The sequence below is a fragment of the Biomphalaria glabrata genome, chromosome 2 (genome assembly GCF_947242115.1).
Source record: "Biomphalaria glabrata chromosome 2, xgBioGlab47.1, whole genome shotgun sequence".
NCBI lineage: Eukaryota > Metazoa > Mollusca > Gastropoda > Planorbidae > Biomphalaria > Biomphalaria glabrata.
In genome coordinates, this window is record NC_074712.1 from 17,982,168 (window position 1) to 18,000,455 (window position 18,288).

At 34.7% G+C, this 18,288-nt stretch overlaps 1 protein-coding gene across 2 annotated transcripts in view; it reads right to left on the minus strand.

Annotated features, from left to right (window-relative positions):
- The window catches only part of LOC106072555 (glutamate receptor ionotropic, NMDA 2B-like), a 196,244-nt gene that overhangs the window by 116,200 nt on the left and 61,756 nt on the right, over positions 1 to 18,288 (minus strand). The window contains exon 1 of one of the 2 annotated variants that reach the window (XM_056019522.1): positions 14,800 to 15,130. The exons of the other annotated variant lie outside the window; for it this stretch is intronic. The gene's annotated coding sequence lies outside the window, so the exon portion shown is untranslated. Of the gene's footprint in view, positions 1 to 14,799; positions 15,131 to 18,288 lie in introns of those variants that run through there. 2 annotated transcript variants of the gene reach the window in all.

Here is an 18,288-nt window from a genome sequence, read left to right on the forward strand (position 1 = left end):
ATAAACTAGTTGAATCAAGACAGATTTACTAAGAGAACAAGCAAAATATAAAAAAATTCCTTTTAAAAAACAAAGCTTATCTGAGGGAAAGTATATAGAACTTTATTCCCTTATCTATATTATAAAGTAGAATGTGAGGTGTATGTATGTATGTATGTATGTTAATTATAGACATCAAAACCGGTTGACCAATCTTGATAAAACTAGGCAGGAATGTTCCTTGGGTACTAACTTAGACCGTAGTGTATGTATTGTAGCCCTAAAACAAACTTAAGATCCTAAAAAAAAAATAAAGTTGTCCGACTCTATTACAGCTATAGTATTTTATGGATCTAGAATCTAGGCCATGGTTAACAATGTTGACATGAGAAAAGATCGAAAGGATTTAGACCTAGATCTAATTTTAAGAAATACACTTTGCGCACATAGTTTTTTACTTTGACACATGAAAATACAAAAGAAGATCCATTGATTTCATTATATAATAAAATTAACCTTCAATTTTGTGTTTCAAAAGCATTTTTTACATAAATTAGTTCCTGATATCTGTGACTACAGAATTCCTGGCGAAAATTCTTTCATTAGACATTACCAATTGGTTACACATTAACACATCTCTCTACTGAGTCTATTCCAAGGTCTAGGTCTAAAACTCTTATTGAACTCTAAGATGATAAAACTTCTTTTCGCAAAGATAGTTTTGTGCTTTAACACATAAACATACTCATTATTGTCCATTCATTTGATATTTTAATCAATTTAACATTCAAATTTGTTTTTCTAAAGCATTTTTAATACATTCGTTCGCTGTTCGCTAAAGCTGCGTAGCCGTGTTGAGATAGGCCTATATTCGTTCATGAAAAAAGGTCACGCATGGGCAACACAGAACTCTATAAAAGCCAATTTTTAACTCAAGATTAGTGTAGATTTAGATCTATGTCTACCTCAAGATCTACTTTATACTTTAACACATGAACATACAAAATTAAGTCTATTCATCTCAAATTTTAATCAAATATATGTAGGCCTACAAGCAAATGATTTAATTTGAAAAAATGGATTTAAGCCTATTAGCTATTTTTATTTGATAGCTTCATTCACACTATTTTTACATTGACACATTCGCTTTACTTATTACATTATTATTTCGTTTAATTGTGACTATATCGACAGTAATGCGCAAATAAAGACCCGTGGGTCGCGGGTAACATATGTCTAGTACGATATAAAACAAAAAATAATTAATTACCAATAATTAATTAACAAATTGGTTGATTTTAAATTGATTCAAGTTTTGTTAGCTACAATAAATAATTGTTAAATGTTTCAACCTGAACCGAGAATAGGTGTAAAAGAAAAAACGCGTTCAATTATCTAAAGGGACGAAACCCTACATATTTAGCAGTATAGGTGAATACTGAAAGATTAATTTCCTTTGCTTGTATCAAACAGAATAATTAATTACCAGTAATTGATTAACTACTTGGATGATTTTTTAAATTGATTCATATCTTGTCTATGCCAATAAATAATTGTGCGAAGTTTCAACTTGATCTGAAAATGGTTGTGGGTGAAATAACGTGTACAAACGTTTTATCAGACAGACAGGCAGAGTGAGTTGATAAGAATCTTTGGAAAAACGAAGAAAGAAACAAACCTCCTAGATCCTCGAAGTGTGACAATCATCTTTTACCCTCGGCTTTCAAAATATAAAACCTAAACATGTGCTTGAAGCAATCATGTCAGTCAGTCAGTCAGTCTTACCAGATTAGCTGTGCAGCGCGTGTGTGGAACTTAATTTTTATGTAAAACTAATTTAGGTGTTAAGATGTAGTCGTTTGGATGGTTTTGTCACGTGACATAAACAGATGAGTTGAAACTGTACAAATGTTTGAATTAATTCTATCAAATATCCACGTGCAGAACTCAGTTTTATGAGATTTTAACGAGATAACCGGATATCTCGCTTAGATAACTTTTGATACAGCTTCACATACAGCTATCTCTAACTAGCCCCCTTCTGTCTCTTCCTCTCTCTTTAGCCATCCTCTTTCTGTCTATCTCTATCCTCTTCCTGTTTCTCCCTCTATCTCTAAATATTACTTTTCTGTCTCCAACTCTCACTATATCTCCTTCTATCCCATACTATGTCCCGTCTCTCTCCCTCCTTCTTGCTCCCTCTGTCTCTCATTCCCTCCGATTCTCTATAAACTCTCCCATCCTATCTTTCTTCTTCCTTCATCGCTCCGTTTGTTTCTTCTCTACCTTCATGCACTCTCTCTCTCTTTCTCTAACTCCAGTTCTGCCCCTTCTCTCTTTTTCTCTCTCCCCTTCTCTCTCTATAATCTCCTTTCTCCTTCTCTCTCCCCCTCTCTCCCTTACTCTCCCCCTCTCCTTTAATATTTACCATCCCATTCGTTTTTTATTATTTAAACTTTGACCTCGAGCTCCATGTCTACAATGTCAACAAAAACACGTGTGACCTATTTTCTTCGAGCACAGGTTAATCCAAAGTTATCTAATTAGCACCAAGATTGTTCTTTGAACACCTGCTTCTTCAAATTAGCAAGGAGGAAAAAAAAAGTTAAAATCAGACACAAATAAAATCATACAGACAACATATAGCCTACACATAAAGGGAGCAACGAAAAATAACTTTTAAACTCGTTTCAGAATAAGATTATAAAAACACGGCTGTCATCTGGCCTAGACGTTGAACTGTTCCATTCGCTTTTCTTTAAGCCTACGAGAAAAATGAAAATCCCCGAGTCCTTCTAAAAACCTCCCCTCCCCCTTTTCTTGGACGAATTCCCGTGAGGACAAGAATGGCATGACAGCACCTGCTTCAGCCCTAGCTGGCAGCTAACTGAGGCACAGGGCAGATATACAGACTTAGAGATCTAAAACAAGGAAATGGCAGGAAAGTGGAGGAGGTCAGCTGGGAATGAAGGAAAATATGTATAAACACAGAGAGAGAGGGAGAGAGAGAGAGAGAGAAAAAATGAGAGAGAACTAAATAAGTTATAGAGAAAGAGAAACAATAAAAGGAGCAGGAAAGAGAGACAGAAAGAGAGATAGATGGATACAATGAAATAAAGGGAGAGTGAGAAAGAGAGAAAAAGGAAGACAGAGAGAGAGAAAAAAAAAGAGATGTTTGTTATAGTACAAGCCAAATCAAAATATATATTTAGAAAAGAGAGAAAGAGAGAATGAGAAAAGAGAAAGAGAGAGACAAAAATCTAGAAGAAAAAGAAGAGAGAGAGAGAGAGATTTAAAGAAAAGAGAAAAATATAAAGAGAAGAGAGAGAGAGAGAAAGAAAGATTATTTGCAGACGATTGCATAATATATAGAACAATAAAAACAACACAAGACACAGATATTTTACAAAGAGAATTAGATGAATTACAGAAATGGGAATCAAATTGTAGCATGTCTTTCCACCCAGAAAAATGTCAGTTGTTAAGAGTAACAAAAAAACTAAAACAAATTAATTCCACTTATCTTATTCATGGCAAACCAGTAACACAGACTAAAAACGCAAAATACCTAGGTGTTATAATAAATGAAAAACTGTCATGGAATCCACATATTGATGAAACTACAAAAAAATCAAACAAAGCATTAGGATTTATTAAAAGAAATTTCTATAAATCAAATAAGAACATAAAACTAAAATGTTATTTAACCTTGGTTAGGCCAATAATAGAATATGCATCCTCTGTTTGGGACCCCTCAACTCAAGAAAACATTAAGAAACTAGAACAGACACAAAATAGAGCAGTGCGATTCATAACAAACGAATATTCACATTTGACTAGAGTAACACCTTTAGTAAAATCACTAAATTTAGAAAGCCTTCAGGACAGAAGGCTCAAAAGTAAAGTAGCAATAATACATATAAAGTAGAATGTGAGGGGTATGTATGTATGTTACTTATAGACATCAAAACCGCTTGACCAATCTTGATAAAACTTGGCAGGAATGTTTCTTGGGTACCAACTTAGACCTTAGTGTATGTATTGTAGCCCTAAAACAAACGTAAGACCCTAAAAAAAAAATAATGTTGTCCGACTCTATTACAGCTATAGTATTTTATGGATCTAGGCCATGTCTACAATGTTGACATTAGAAAAGATAGAAAGGATTTAGACCTAGATCTAATTTTAAGAAATACACTTTGCGCAGATAGTTTTTTACTTTGACACATGAAAAGACAAAAGAAGATCCATTGATTTCATTATATAATAAAATTAACCTTCAATTTTGTGTTTCAAAAGCATTTTTTACATTAATTAGTTCCTTATATCTGTGATTACAGATTTCCTGACGAACATTCTTTCATTAGACAATTCCGTAATGAATCGCGTACTAAATATTAATTCGTTTAATTGTTTACTTTATAATCCCATCCCTAGATCTAAAACTCTAATTCAAATCTAAGATGATAAAACTTCTCTTCGCACAGATAGTTTTATACTTTAACACATAAACATATTAATTAAAGTACATTCATTTCATATTTTGATCAAATAAACATTCAAATTTGGTTTTCTAAAGCTACATTCGCTTACGAAAGCTGCGAAGCCGAGTTGAGATAGGCCTAGATCTATATTCATTCATGAATCGCGTACTAAATATAATTTCGTTTAATTGTTCACTTTATAATCCCATTCATTTAACAAAGCTATCGCTCTTTTCGTTTTTAATAGATAAGAATGTATCGACTTCGGGTAAACCCATTTTCGCAAACCTAATTTTATTTTCGTAGCGAAAGAGAAATAACGTGAAAGGATCATTAGCTAAGTTTAACATACATATAAATCCAATCCACTAGATTATTCAAAAGCATTTTTTACATAAATTAGTTCCTGATATCTACAGATTTCCTGGCGAACATTCTTTCATTAGACATTACCAAATGGTTACACATTAACACATCTCTCTTCTGAGGTCTGAGTCTATTCCTAGGTCTAGGTCTAAAACTCTTACTGAACTCTAAGATGATAAAACTTCTTTTCGCAAAGATAGTTTTATGCTTTAACACATAAACATACTAATTATTGTCCATTCATTTGATATTTTAATCAAATTAACATTCAAATTTGTTTTCTAAAGCATTTTTAATACATTCGTTCGCTGTTCGCTAAAGCTGCGTAGCCGTGTTGAGATAGGCCTATAATCATTCATGAAAAAAAGTTCACGCATGCGCAGCACAGAACTCTAGATTAGTGTAGATTTAGATCTACGTGTACCTCAAGATCTACTTTATACTTTATACACATGAACATACAAAATTTAGTCTATTCATCTCAAATTTTAATCAAATATATGTAGGCCTACAAGCAAATGTTTTAATTTGAAAAAAAAATGGATTTAATTAAGCCTATTAGTATTAGCTATTTTGATTTGATAGCTTCATTCACACTATTTTTACATTGACACATTCGCTTTACTTATTACATTATTATTTCGTTTAATTGTTTACAAAACACTCTCAGTGACTATATCGACAGTAATGCGCAAATAAAGACCCGCGGGTCGCGGGTAACATATGTCTAGTAATACATAAAACACTGAACCATAATCTTCAAATACAAAAACAAAATTTAATAAAATACTCTGAAAGACACAAAGATAAAGGCACATTCCTCGTCCCATATGCTAGGACAAATGTGTACAAATACTCCTTCTTCCCTAGTGCTATTAGAGCATGGAATGGGTTGCCTGAGCTAGCCAGGAAAACCAGTGACTTGGCAGAATTTAAGTCATTGGTTAATATGCATGACTAAATGCATGACGCGTAGGACGTAATCATCTTCTTTTTTGAAGTAACGTCTGTATTATATAAGATAAGATAAGATAAGATAAGAAAGAAGAGAAAGACAAAAAAAGGAGAAGAAAAAAGTGAAAGAAAGAAAGCCAAGAAATATTTCCACTTTTCATATAGATCAGTGATACCTGACATGTTCAGTCTTAGGGCCAGATACCTCTACGTTATATGGGTCATGGTCCCAATTAGTCGTCTAGTGGCAGTCTAGTCCAATGGAGCCAGGACTCATTTTCATTATGCTCAATGGCTGAACATTTTGAAGGGCTGAATAGCTCCGCGGTATGTCTCCCGCGGGCCGTAAGCTAGGCACCATTGGTTATATAGAGACTGTTGCAAAGAAATAGTTGTGTTTCAAGTCAGCTGTCACCTGTCACTGTACATCGGGAAGAAAATGAACAGAAACAAAGGAAGAGGACATGCTCCAATGGTGATTGAGGTGTGAGTGTGTAACATTACCTGTGTGCACCATTGACAAAATGATGTAATGTATAAATGCTTCTTAGGAATAACATTTTACTTTGTCAATATAGTCACCCCTAACATTTATGTTTGTTTTAAAAGTGGTGTATTAAAAAAAAAGTTTACTTAATTAATGTAAAAAAAATTAAGCTGTTCGATTTCAGTACACAAAAAAAAAGAATGTTTTCCCTAAACCTAGCAAACTACAAAATATGTTGAAATCAGACTTTCAATAGCTGTTCTAGATTCTGACATCTAAACGTGACAGACAGACTAACAGACTACTCGAAACTAACAGCGGCTCTTCCCCTGGAAGCTAACAAAAAAAAAAGCAATTTAAAAAATTTAAAAATCAAGGATGAATATGTGACATTGAACAAGCCAAGAGACAAATACAAATACTCAGCTAAACCCTACACACACATTCACACACACTACACACGCACGCACGCACACCACACTAAGTCTCGAGCTCGTCCTCTGACTTTTCCCTCACAGCCAGAGCATAATGTGTGCACGCCAATGGCGATACATTGACACTTAACCTACACCAAGGGACCAAACTCCGTGGAAGCGTTTTAAAATCACTTTGTCTACAGCAACGAAGTCGTGCATAATTTAGTAGATTTTAGCCTCAACATGCCAACTTCTCTTTAGGTTCGTGCTGGCACTTTTTTTTTGTGTGTTGGTCTGTCCTTAAACAAAAATATATTTTAAAATAGAAAAAAAGTGTGAAAGTGTCATATGACCACCCACACGTGCTAAAAATAGATTTTTTTTTTAATGAAAAAAAAATTCTATTGCAAAATAGATAACAAATGTGACATTTTGGCAGCTTACAGTTCAAATATGGTGGAGTTCGAAGAACCAAACCCGTTATTGACACATCCGGTTTGTATCCTGCACTACACTAACTTGGTTCAAATCTCTAGCTAAGAAGAGGGGCTGGGATCAGAGGGAGAGAAGCGCATTTTCTATGTCAATCTAGCTTTGCACGTTGATCAGTGACTTAAACTCTACTAAGTTGGTTTTCCTGTCTGATTCAGGCAACCCATCCATTCTCTACTGAAAGTATGGAAGATGGAACACTTGAACGACTCTGTCCTAGCATATGGAATTTTAAAAAATGTGCCTCGATCTTTGTGTCTTTCTGAGTATTGAACTAGGTTTTGTTTGTCTATTTGTAACTTATGGTTCAGCGTTTTGATGTAGCATGGCTACTTACACTTTACTCTTTTTATTCTTTTGTCCTGGAGTGTCTCCGACTTCAATGATTTTAACTAATGGCGTTACTGTTTATTAAATGTGACTAGTTAAGGGGGTCCCAAACAGAAGACGCATATTCTAATACTAGCCTAAGGTAAAAGTAAAGTAAAAGTTCCCCTTTCAGACCTTGTGGTCTATAGGGCAGACGACGTAAAGGTCATCTGTTTCTGTGGCCTAAGGTTAACGAGGGTGTCATGTAGCCAGCACAACGACCAACCGCCTTTACTTTTCCCCAACTAATATCAGGTACCCATTAGAGCTGGGTGGACTTAGAGGCGCCAAAGATCCCGAAATTCAAAATCTCAGACTTCACTAGCATTCGAACCCGGCCCTGCAAAATAGCGGCGTATGCTACTAGTTAAAAATAATTCTTAAAAAAACAAAAAACAATACCAACTGTATAGATCTACTACATTGTATAATATTCCAGTGTTAGGCCTTTAGATCTAGAATCAGAAGATGATGCTCAATTTTTTTTCTGATCATTAAATTTACGAAACTCTTCAAGGAATGTGGAAATACCCGAAGACGTTGATAGTTCCTTGTTCTCAGACACATTTAAATTTCTTTCTTTTTTTTTTACTTTGATCGGATGGTAATCATGGTATACGTTCAAATTGGAAGGTATTTGTTCAGATCGGCTGGTATTTATTAAGACCAGAGGGCATTTGTTCAGATAGGAGGACATTTGTTCAGATCGGATTCTATTTGTTCGGATCGGCTGGTATTTAAGACCAGAGGGCATTTGTTCAGATAGGAGGGCATTTGTTCAGATCGGCTGGTATTTATTAAGACCAGAGGGCATTTGTTCAGATAGGAGGGCATTTGTTCAGATCGGATTCTATTTGTTCGGATCGGCTGGTATTTATTAAGACCAGAGGGCATTTGTTCAGATAGGAGGGCATTTGTTCAGATCGGATTCTATTTGTTCGGATCGGATGGTATTTGTTTACATCGGATAGTATATGTTCAAATCGGATGGTATTTGTTTACATCGGATCATACTGGATCGGATGAGATCCTCTTAGGCTAGTAAGGAGATGGCGTTATTAGCTTGACACTCGACATCTAATTCGCTGCTAATTTCACTATCTTTTCCATCTAAATCTTTGTCAATACATATTTCTCCTTCCTTCATAGCAAGAACTAAAAAAAAACACATTCTTTTAGGTCAATGAAGATTGGGCGCGAAGTTAGATGTCAAAGTCGAGTCTAAGTTTCCAGAGAGAGGACAACGTTTCATTTGATGCTAAGGTTGGATCATTAAATGGACACTGAATGCAGCTTGAGTAAAGTCAGCAATGCTCCCCTATCAGACCATAAGGTCTATAGGGCAGATGATGTTAAGGTCATCTGTTTCTTTGGCCAACGGTTAACAAGCAGGGTGTCATGTGGCCAGCACAACGACCAACTGTCTTTACTTTCCATTGACAGTAGTGAATGGGTTAAGAACATTGACAGTGGGGAATGGGCTAAGAACATTGACAGAGGTGAATGGGTTATGACCATTGACAAAATTATGTATCATAAAAAAAACGTATTTGAATATTTTTTAAAGCATAACGTTTATGGTCATAAAATTGATAAAATTTGATAAAACAAGAACAAGCAAACGGTGTCTTTGCATTAGCATATGTCAATGTATGTCAATGTATGTCAATGTATGTCAATGTATGTCAATGTATGTCAATGCATGCACTAGGCTTCCAGTTAATCATCAAAACATGAGTGTTCAGAAGTCCAAAAATTAGCAATCGTAACTATAGTAAAAAGTAAAGTAGAGTTTACCTATAACAAGCAAAATACTTTTTAAAATCCTTTTTTTTTTTTAAAAAAAAGCTTATTTAAAGGAAAGAACTGCGCACTAAAAACTATATCTAAATATAATGGAAAAGTTATTGTCCTTATTCGATATCAATCAAAATAGTTAATTAGCAATAATTAATTGTCTAATTGGCAAATTTTTAAAATGATTCATGCTTTGTTAGGTACAATAAATAATTGCTTAAAGTTTCAACTTGATTCGAAAATGGTTCTGGAGAAAACGTGTTTAATTATTTAAGGGGACAAAACCCTACATATTTAGCTGTATCTGTAAATACTGAATGGTTAATTCCCTTTGTTGGTATAAAAAATCACTAATTACCTGTAATTAATTGACTAATCGGTTATTTTTTTAATTGACCCATGTCTTGTCTATGTCAATGAATAATTGTGCAAAGTTTCAACTTGATCCGAGAATGCGTGTGGGAAAAATAACGTGCACAAACTTTTTACCAGACAGACAGACAGGCTGACAAATAGACAACAGAAATACAATTACGGCTCTTCCTTACTAGCAAAAAGAGGAAAACTTATTTATTATATTTAATTAAATTTGTAATGAAAAACAAACTCGCTATAGTCTTTTTATAGTGTTAACAATAATAATCATTGGATGCGAGCAGCAATAAAAGATATTCCATGACCTTGCTAATATAATTATTTTAGATTACAAGCATCAAATTAAAGTTGAGTTTTATGTGGCATCAGTTTTTACAGTTCGAAAATTATAATGATGCTTCTCAGTTTATTATAACACACCAGCATAAAGACACACACACACACACACATGCACTTTATGCACGCAAATAGTTATACCTCGCCTCTTGTCCCCCCCCCCTCTTTTTTTTTCCTCCCACCAAAAAAACAACAAATAAGCAACAACAAGAAATGTTCTAATTGTTGTGATAGAAATATATGTTCTAATTTTTCTATTGTGTAGAAAATCGCCAGGAGAGATGGGTCGTGTGTGTGTGTGTTTGTTACGTCTGTAAGGAGGTAGAGGTTTGGGCCATCATTAAAGCACGTATCTATGCTGGCCATAGGTGTCCGGAATCTGAGGGTTTTGTCTGATCGTCATGGGATGAGCCCTTCATTGGTGGAATAGAACACATTTAGCTTTATGATCGCTATAGATTTTTACGGACTTAGTTTCCGCTGCGCAATGGAACACAAGCAAATAGGTCGACAAGGTTACAAAAAGAGACTCAGAATCGGCCCCTGAAAGGGTCAACTCTGGCAGGTAAAAAGTCAGCTGTCAATATCAGAAGCTAGGAACTAAAAACTCTCAACAACCACAACAGTATCTTTGGCAATACAACAAGTAGACACGCGTACGTATTGTAAGGCCGACTGACGTCATAGTAAGGAGATACGAGCGTATAGTTATCTAATTATTATTACAGTTTTAATATTTAGAAGTATTCAATAAACGGATAATTGAAAAGATATGGTTCAGTGTGAACAAGGCTTATCTGAGGTGATCGAATGGTTGATCGATTTCTAATGGGCCAATCACTCATTCCAGGCCTCAAGGAATGAGACGTTTCCCTTTGCTTGAATGTCTACCTTATTGCTGTAGATAGTTCACTGCACTGCCAGTACATAACGTGAAACAGTGCCTTGTAAATGATGTTTTAAATTATGTTCCACTTGTATACATACTAAATATATTCTTTACATTTTAAAACAAAAGTAAACATTTTATTTCAAATGCAAGTCATTTATATAGCAGAATACGCGTACATTAGTAATACAAATATTTCTGAAACATTTTTTAAAGAAAAAAAACAACAAAAAAACGCAAAAATATTCATTAAATATATAAGGAATGCTATGATTGATTGTAATAGAATCTCCTGCCTTTTTTTTATTTATTATTTTTATTAATAGTGTATATTAATTAAAATGATGTATTTTTATGAAAATAATTCTTACATAATTAATTTTTAAAAGTAAATGATCCGCTTTCAGAAAATAAAAAACGTAGCCGTTTCATCAGAACTTTGAAAGGTCTAAATTATCGTCAGATTTTCATTATCTTTTCTAGTTTCTGTGATCTAAACGGGACGGACGGACGGAGGGACGGGGAGACCACACAAAACCAAAAAGCGGCTATTTCTCTTTCGAGAGCCGGTAATAACAGGTCAATACAAACAGCAACAAAACAAGTTGACGTGGGAAGTGTTTCATTACCAACACATACTCGCACCAATCATTCATCATCACACTTAACACGCTAACTCACACATTCACCGCTTTCACCACATTCACCACACCGGTCATAAATAAACGTGTGACAGACCGTTATGATTATGAACAGACTTGAAAGGAGAGAATCGAGGTCATTTGCTAGACTTGTAACCCTTTGACCTTCGTATTAGTGGATGTAAATGTATGCAACCAGTGTATGAAACGTATTAGTGCGCGTTGAAATGCGGGTAGAAACAACAGATGGAAAGAATAAGACAACGCTGAAGCTTTTAGAAACCTAACAATTCATTCATGATGATGTTCGTACTGATGACAGCGCAGAAAAAAATAGATCCCGATCATTCGGTTATGTAATTCAAAAACATTTTTCCCTTCTTTTCAAAATCGTTTGTGTGTTTACAGATGCATTTTTTTAATTCAAAATTAAAACATAGCCTAGCTGTATCATTTAGTTTGGATCAGTCATTTAATTGAATTTGCAATAGATCCAGACTAACAATTAGATTAATACATCTGTGCGCTTACAAATATTTTTACCAATTGTATTTTTTTAGCGCATTTTGAAGCATTTAGCTTTCTCTATGATTCTATCACTTGTCTGGGTATGTTCAAAAAATAAAAGAGGGGGGGGGGGGGAATGGGGTATTAACTAATTGGTTCAATTTTTTTTATGGTTTCTTGTTTTGTCATATAAAAGAATTTTTTTTTTTGCAAAATTTCAGCATGATCCGAAAATGGGTGTGGGAAAAATAGCGAGTAGTAATAACGTTTTACTAGACAGACAGACCAACAGTCAGACAGAGTGAGTTGTTATAAGCTTTGTGAGAAGGACGCTTCCTGTAGATGGTAAGTAGAAAAGAAGTAATCTTAGTTGGCATTATTTCGAGCTCCTTCGAGGCGAGGCAATCAGATATTCCGTCCGGGATATGCGAAGCAAAAGTTAATCAGAGTTATCTCCTCGCTTTGTTAACACTTTAAATTTCTAAGATCACGTGACGTTCTTTAAGCTATACAAATTCAGTGAGAGAGAAAAAGAAGTAGATCTAAGTGATAAGCAGAAATGTGGAGGTGATGTAATGAAACCTGATAAAAAAAAAAAAAAAGACGTAAGTAAATGAGAACAGGAAGACTAGAAAAGATGTTTAATTAAGTTGAACTCAACTGTCGAGGACGCCATAGTGAAAGATTAGTTTGTTCTTCCTGCAAAAGAGCATATACTTGTGTACAAAATTATTATATCGTTTAAAAGAACACTTTACTTATCAATCATTCCCTATTCTATACACCAAAAAGCTTGGATTTACCTTCATGTATGAAACTCTCCCATGGCAAATTTTTTAAAAACATTTCATACGGACAGAAAGACAACTAATATGGACACAATATGGACACAATATGCAGTCTTTTTTCTCTTTAAACGAGAAATAACACTACTAATTTAAAAAAAAAGCAAAATTTAAAAGAGTCCTTTTAAAACAAAAGTTTATCTAAAGGGGTAAAACTTAAAACCATATCTATCTCAATAATGTACAATTGATTTTCTTTATTTGACATCAAACAAAATAATTAATTATATATAATTCATTGACTTATTGAGTATTTTTGTTTCATTGATTCGTGTTTAGTTAGGTGCAATAAATAATTGTTTGAAGTATCAATCTGATCTGAGAATTCCTTAGGGAGCAATAGCGTTAACAACTGTTTAAGTGGACTAAACCTAACAAATTCAGCCATGTATGTCAATACTGAAGTATTAGTTTCCCAAAATAATACCAGTAATTAATAGTCTAATTAGTTACTTTTGTATTGATCTATGTCTTGTCTATGTCAATTAATAATGGTACGAAGTTTGAACCTGATCCGAGAATGGGTGTGGGAGAAATATCGTGTACACACTTTCTGACAGATAGACAGACAGACAGATAAACAGAGTGAATTGATATAAGCTTTGTAAAAATACGCATACAGAAATTAATGACTATCACTTTACGTGTCTGAAATTTAAATATGAATCTATTGCATCTAGTATTCTTCCTACCAAGAATATTCTAACATCTATAATTCTTTACAAAATTTACCATTGTGTAAAAAAAAATCCAAGTTAAAGATTAACAAAGATAATGTAAAAAAAAAATAGTCATATTGAATGACAATATTATCGATCCTGACATTGGCAAGGTTTCTTTCAATCAGAGATTCATAATTATTTTTACACTTAGCGAAACAAACATTCTAACGTGTCCTAACATTTCGCAATTTTCAAACACCGTTTCGAATGACAATGACGCTAGGTTCAGGCTTCTTCCTTGTCAGTCCAGGGAGGGTGTTAGGTGGAGGGGCTGAGGCGTGGGGTGGGTGGGGAAACGGGGGCGGGGTGAAACATGTTGAAATCACAAGCAAACAATTTTCTTTAAGCTAAATGAGTTTTACTAGAGCGATCGTTCAGTTTTGTAAGTCTTGGAGTTTGGAGAAAGAGGTGATAAGGAGGGAGTTAGAAATGAAGAGAGTTAAAGAGAGAGAAAGGGGGGATTATGGAGAGGGATACTTGGGATGCAGGATGGAGAGGAAGCGAGAAGGAAGTTGAAGAGAAAGAGGGATGAAAGAGGTAGAATGAGAGAATGGGAAAAAGAGAAAGAGTGAGTGAGAGAGAGAGAGAGAGAGTTAAAGAGGAAAAAACGAGCAAGGTAGATTGGGTAGGAGAGACAGTGAGGATTGGAGGAAAAGAGAGAAGGAGAGAGAAAGAGGGAGGAGAGACAGAGAGAGTGGAATGTAGAGAGGAGTTAAAGAGAGAAAGAGAGGAGGAGCGAAGGAGAAAAAAGAACATGAAAATGAACAAAAGAGAGAGAGACAAATAAAAAGGTATTTAAAAAATAAATCTGTAAGTTTATGTAAGCGTACTTCATGACTGTGAAAGTGAACTTTTTACTTTCATAGACATTTTATTTTCACTGAAGTCATTGACATGTTACTGACATATGCAAACAAAGAAACAAAAAAAAAATTTTTTTGAGACAACGTTCGCCAATTTCAACCAATTTTATTATTTCTCCCCCCCCCCCATCGGATACTAAAATAAAACATCTTCTGATCTTGTAAATAATTTTTAAAGTCATTTTTTCCTCACTAAATCATAGCCTATGTAGGCCTAACTAAATTTACATTAAGGCATTTAACATATTCTGCAAAAAAAACAACTTATGTTTCTTACCTTATCGCTTTATTCCAGTTAAAGCAGTTTAAAATGTTACAGATCGTAAAAGAAAAAAAAGTCTCCTGTAAAAAATGAATGCCTACGTTAAATAAGTGTATCCAGTTGATCGCCTCCACAGAAGGGATTTAATCAAACATTTTCTCTCGGAAAATGATCCAACTTTTTCAGATAACCAGTCAGCAGACTCAAGAAGGCGCTCTCACGCATTTTTTTTTTTTTGGTGCCAACTCTTTTGTGTTCCAATAGAAATGATTTTTTTCTCTTTATGTGGCCAACATTCTACAAGTGGCAAGCTCTCTTGAGTCCGGGCGATGGCGTTGGTTGAACCATTTGGCAGAGAAACCTCCAAGAGGTCTGTGTATGAAAATATGATTACAATAGACAGTTAAACACCATACTTATGTATTGATTTTCTGTATCCCAATATGAACATTACATGGGGGAACTTTTGAAAAGCTGCTTAAAGCCTATGACACGTCACACATAGTTTTCTAGATGTAGTCTACACTTCATCTTTCAATGACAATGCTTGAAATTATATGGTTGTCAGGGGCGGACTGGCTATCTGGGCAAATACGAAATAGGACAGTAAGACTGCAGCCGAATGGGACACATAGAATGGCAGTAATGGCAGTATGGCTATGCCAGCAAAAATTCGTACAAGTGCTCTTTCTTTACTAGTGCCGTTAGTGACTGGAATGGGTTGCCTAAATCAGCCACGAAAACCAACAACTTAATAGAGTTTAAGTCACTGATTAACAAGCATGAGTTTGCTAAATAAAAAGATTGTAAAACAGACTTATAAAGAGTTTCGATGGGCTATAGTGACTATAGGCTTATATTTTGTAAAATATTTTCAAACGACTTTACTTGTTTAAAGTCTAAAGCATATTCTGAAATCACACATGAATACAGTGTTTCTATAAGGCTTCAATGTCATATCTACACTAAGCGATAAACAAAAAACATAGATATCAAGAATTCGCATGAGTGTGAACATGTTCGGATAAAATCTGTATGGGGTAGTATCGAATCTCCTAGTACATATCAGTGTTTCCCAAATTTTACATAATGTTATAGGGTAGTATCGAATCCCCTAGTACATATCAGTGTTTCCCAAATTTTACATAATGTTATAGGGTAGTATCGAATCCCCTAGTACATATCAGTGTTTCCCATATTTTACATAATGTTATAGGGTAGTATCGAATCCCCTAGTACATATCAGTGTTTCCCAAATTTTACATAATGTTATAGGGTAGTATCGAATCCCCTAGTACATATCAGTGTTTAACATATTTTACATAATGGTTTTCAGGACAGGCACGAATGTATGCCCGATATAAGTCACACATTATTGGGCCGGATTATATATTGAACTGTCAGGGCCGAGTTTGCAGTCCACTCCTAATGGTTGGGTTAGAATTAACGATCTATCACATACTTGTCCAGGAGGGGGGCTAACTCATTCAGGAGGGACAACTTATGAATTTCGATGAAGCCTGAGAAGATGAGAACAATTTAATGCAGAAATGTATGGATCAGATTCAGTTTGGCTGCCTGGTCTTATGCGCTCTGAACTGCAGACTCGATGGTCTCTGCGTCGAACCCCCCCCCCCCCCCCACCGTCCTACGGGAGTTTTGGGCTAGGAAAGTGTTTCCCAAACTGTGTTCCACGGAACACTAGCGTTCCTCGAGGCCTGAGTAGCTGTTCCGCGATCTACTAGAAGAATGATCGTATAGGCAACCCCGTGAATTAATCTCTCTAGAAACAATAGCAAAAAGTGTTCCGCTAAATACGAACGTTAAGGAAAAGGTTTGGAAACTACTGGGCAAGGATATTATAATCTTGAATTCTGAAGGAGCATAATGAAACAAACATTGCATATCAGAGTTGTCGTTACATTACAACTCATTACAGAGATAAATAGAATTGTTTCACCTCACACATAATTGGTTTTAAAAAAAAAATATATCAGTTTGAAATTTTAAAATGATTGGAATTGTGTAGTCTATAAATTACTATTTAACGAAATAAATCCAATTTACTTATTGAAAAAAAAAAAATTGTTGCAAATAAAAAAAAAGAATATTAAACTTCAATACTATTTAACTTTAACCTAGAATATGCATCCTGCGCTATAAATCCCTGTAAGTAATAAAACATAAAGTCTATTAGAACTCCCCTGCCACTTGTTCGATGCGAGTTGCTATTTGCATTAGCTTTGAGTTAGTGTTTAGTTGTCTTTTGTTAGATGTTTAATGTAATATGTTAAGTCTCCATTCATTATTTGTTAGAAGCAAGTTTGTCATTTGTTAGTTCTAGTTTCCTTTTTTGACTTGTCATTAGCATTTATTAAGTGTCAGTGTTCAGTTGTCATTTTTTATTTGTTAGTTGTTATTTGTCCTTTGTTATTTGATAGTTGTCAGCGCTGTTTGGCACATCGGCACTATTCAGTCAGAGTAGTGCCCATTTAGTTTCAATCTTTCTAAATTACCAATCATACGCACACACTAAACCAACTTCCGAGAAATCGTCAAACTTATAATTAATATATTTGAAATGAGTGTAGACTTTATTTGTAATATAGTATTTTCTGCCCCATTGTACTAGATTCTCAACATTAATCCTAGCTCCCTAAGGAAATGTATCGCGACGGCTGAGTGATTAAGCGCATGGCTTCCAAACCTAGGGTCCTAAGCTCGAATCACGGTGAAGACTGGGATTTTGAATTTCAGGATCTTTAACTGACATTAGTTGGGGAAAGTAAAGGCAGTTGGTCGTTGTGCTGACCACATGGCTCGTTAACTGTTGGCCAAAAAAACAGATGCCTTAACATTATCTGCCCTAACGCAAGGTCTGAAAGAGGAACTTTACTTTTACCCTAATCCCAATATTCTTCCACGGGTTATATCGTTAAATAATGCCATCAGGCATCTGACATTCAAAGACTTCTTTCGAATTCATATTTTGAAATTCGAAGCAGTGAAAGCGTAAAAAAACAAACAAGAAAAACTCAAACCTAAAAACAACACATCTCGTGTTTCATAGTCTAGGACTTATTCAAATGGAAATCTTTCTACGAGCTATTCCAACGAAAGATAGGTTCCCTGAATCCAATAACAAGCAAATATTTTTTTTTTAAATCTATTTTAAAAAAAAAGCTTACCTAAAAGGGAAGAACTCAGTCTTTAAAACTATATCTACCAATAATATACAAACTATTTCCATTATTCGATATCAAACAAAATAATTGACAATAAATGTTTCAAGTATCGGGCAGTAACTTTTGTTTTCGTCTTATTGGTCTTCCTTTACTTAAGTCGTTTTAAGTCCACTGACCACATGAGTCTTAAGTCCACTCACCACTTGAGTCTTAAGTCCACTTACCACATGAGTCTTAAGTCCACTTACCACATGAGTCTTAAGTCCACTCACCACATGAGTCTTAAGTCCACTCACCACTTGAGTCTTAAGTCCACTCA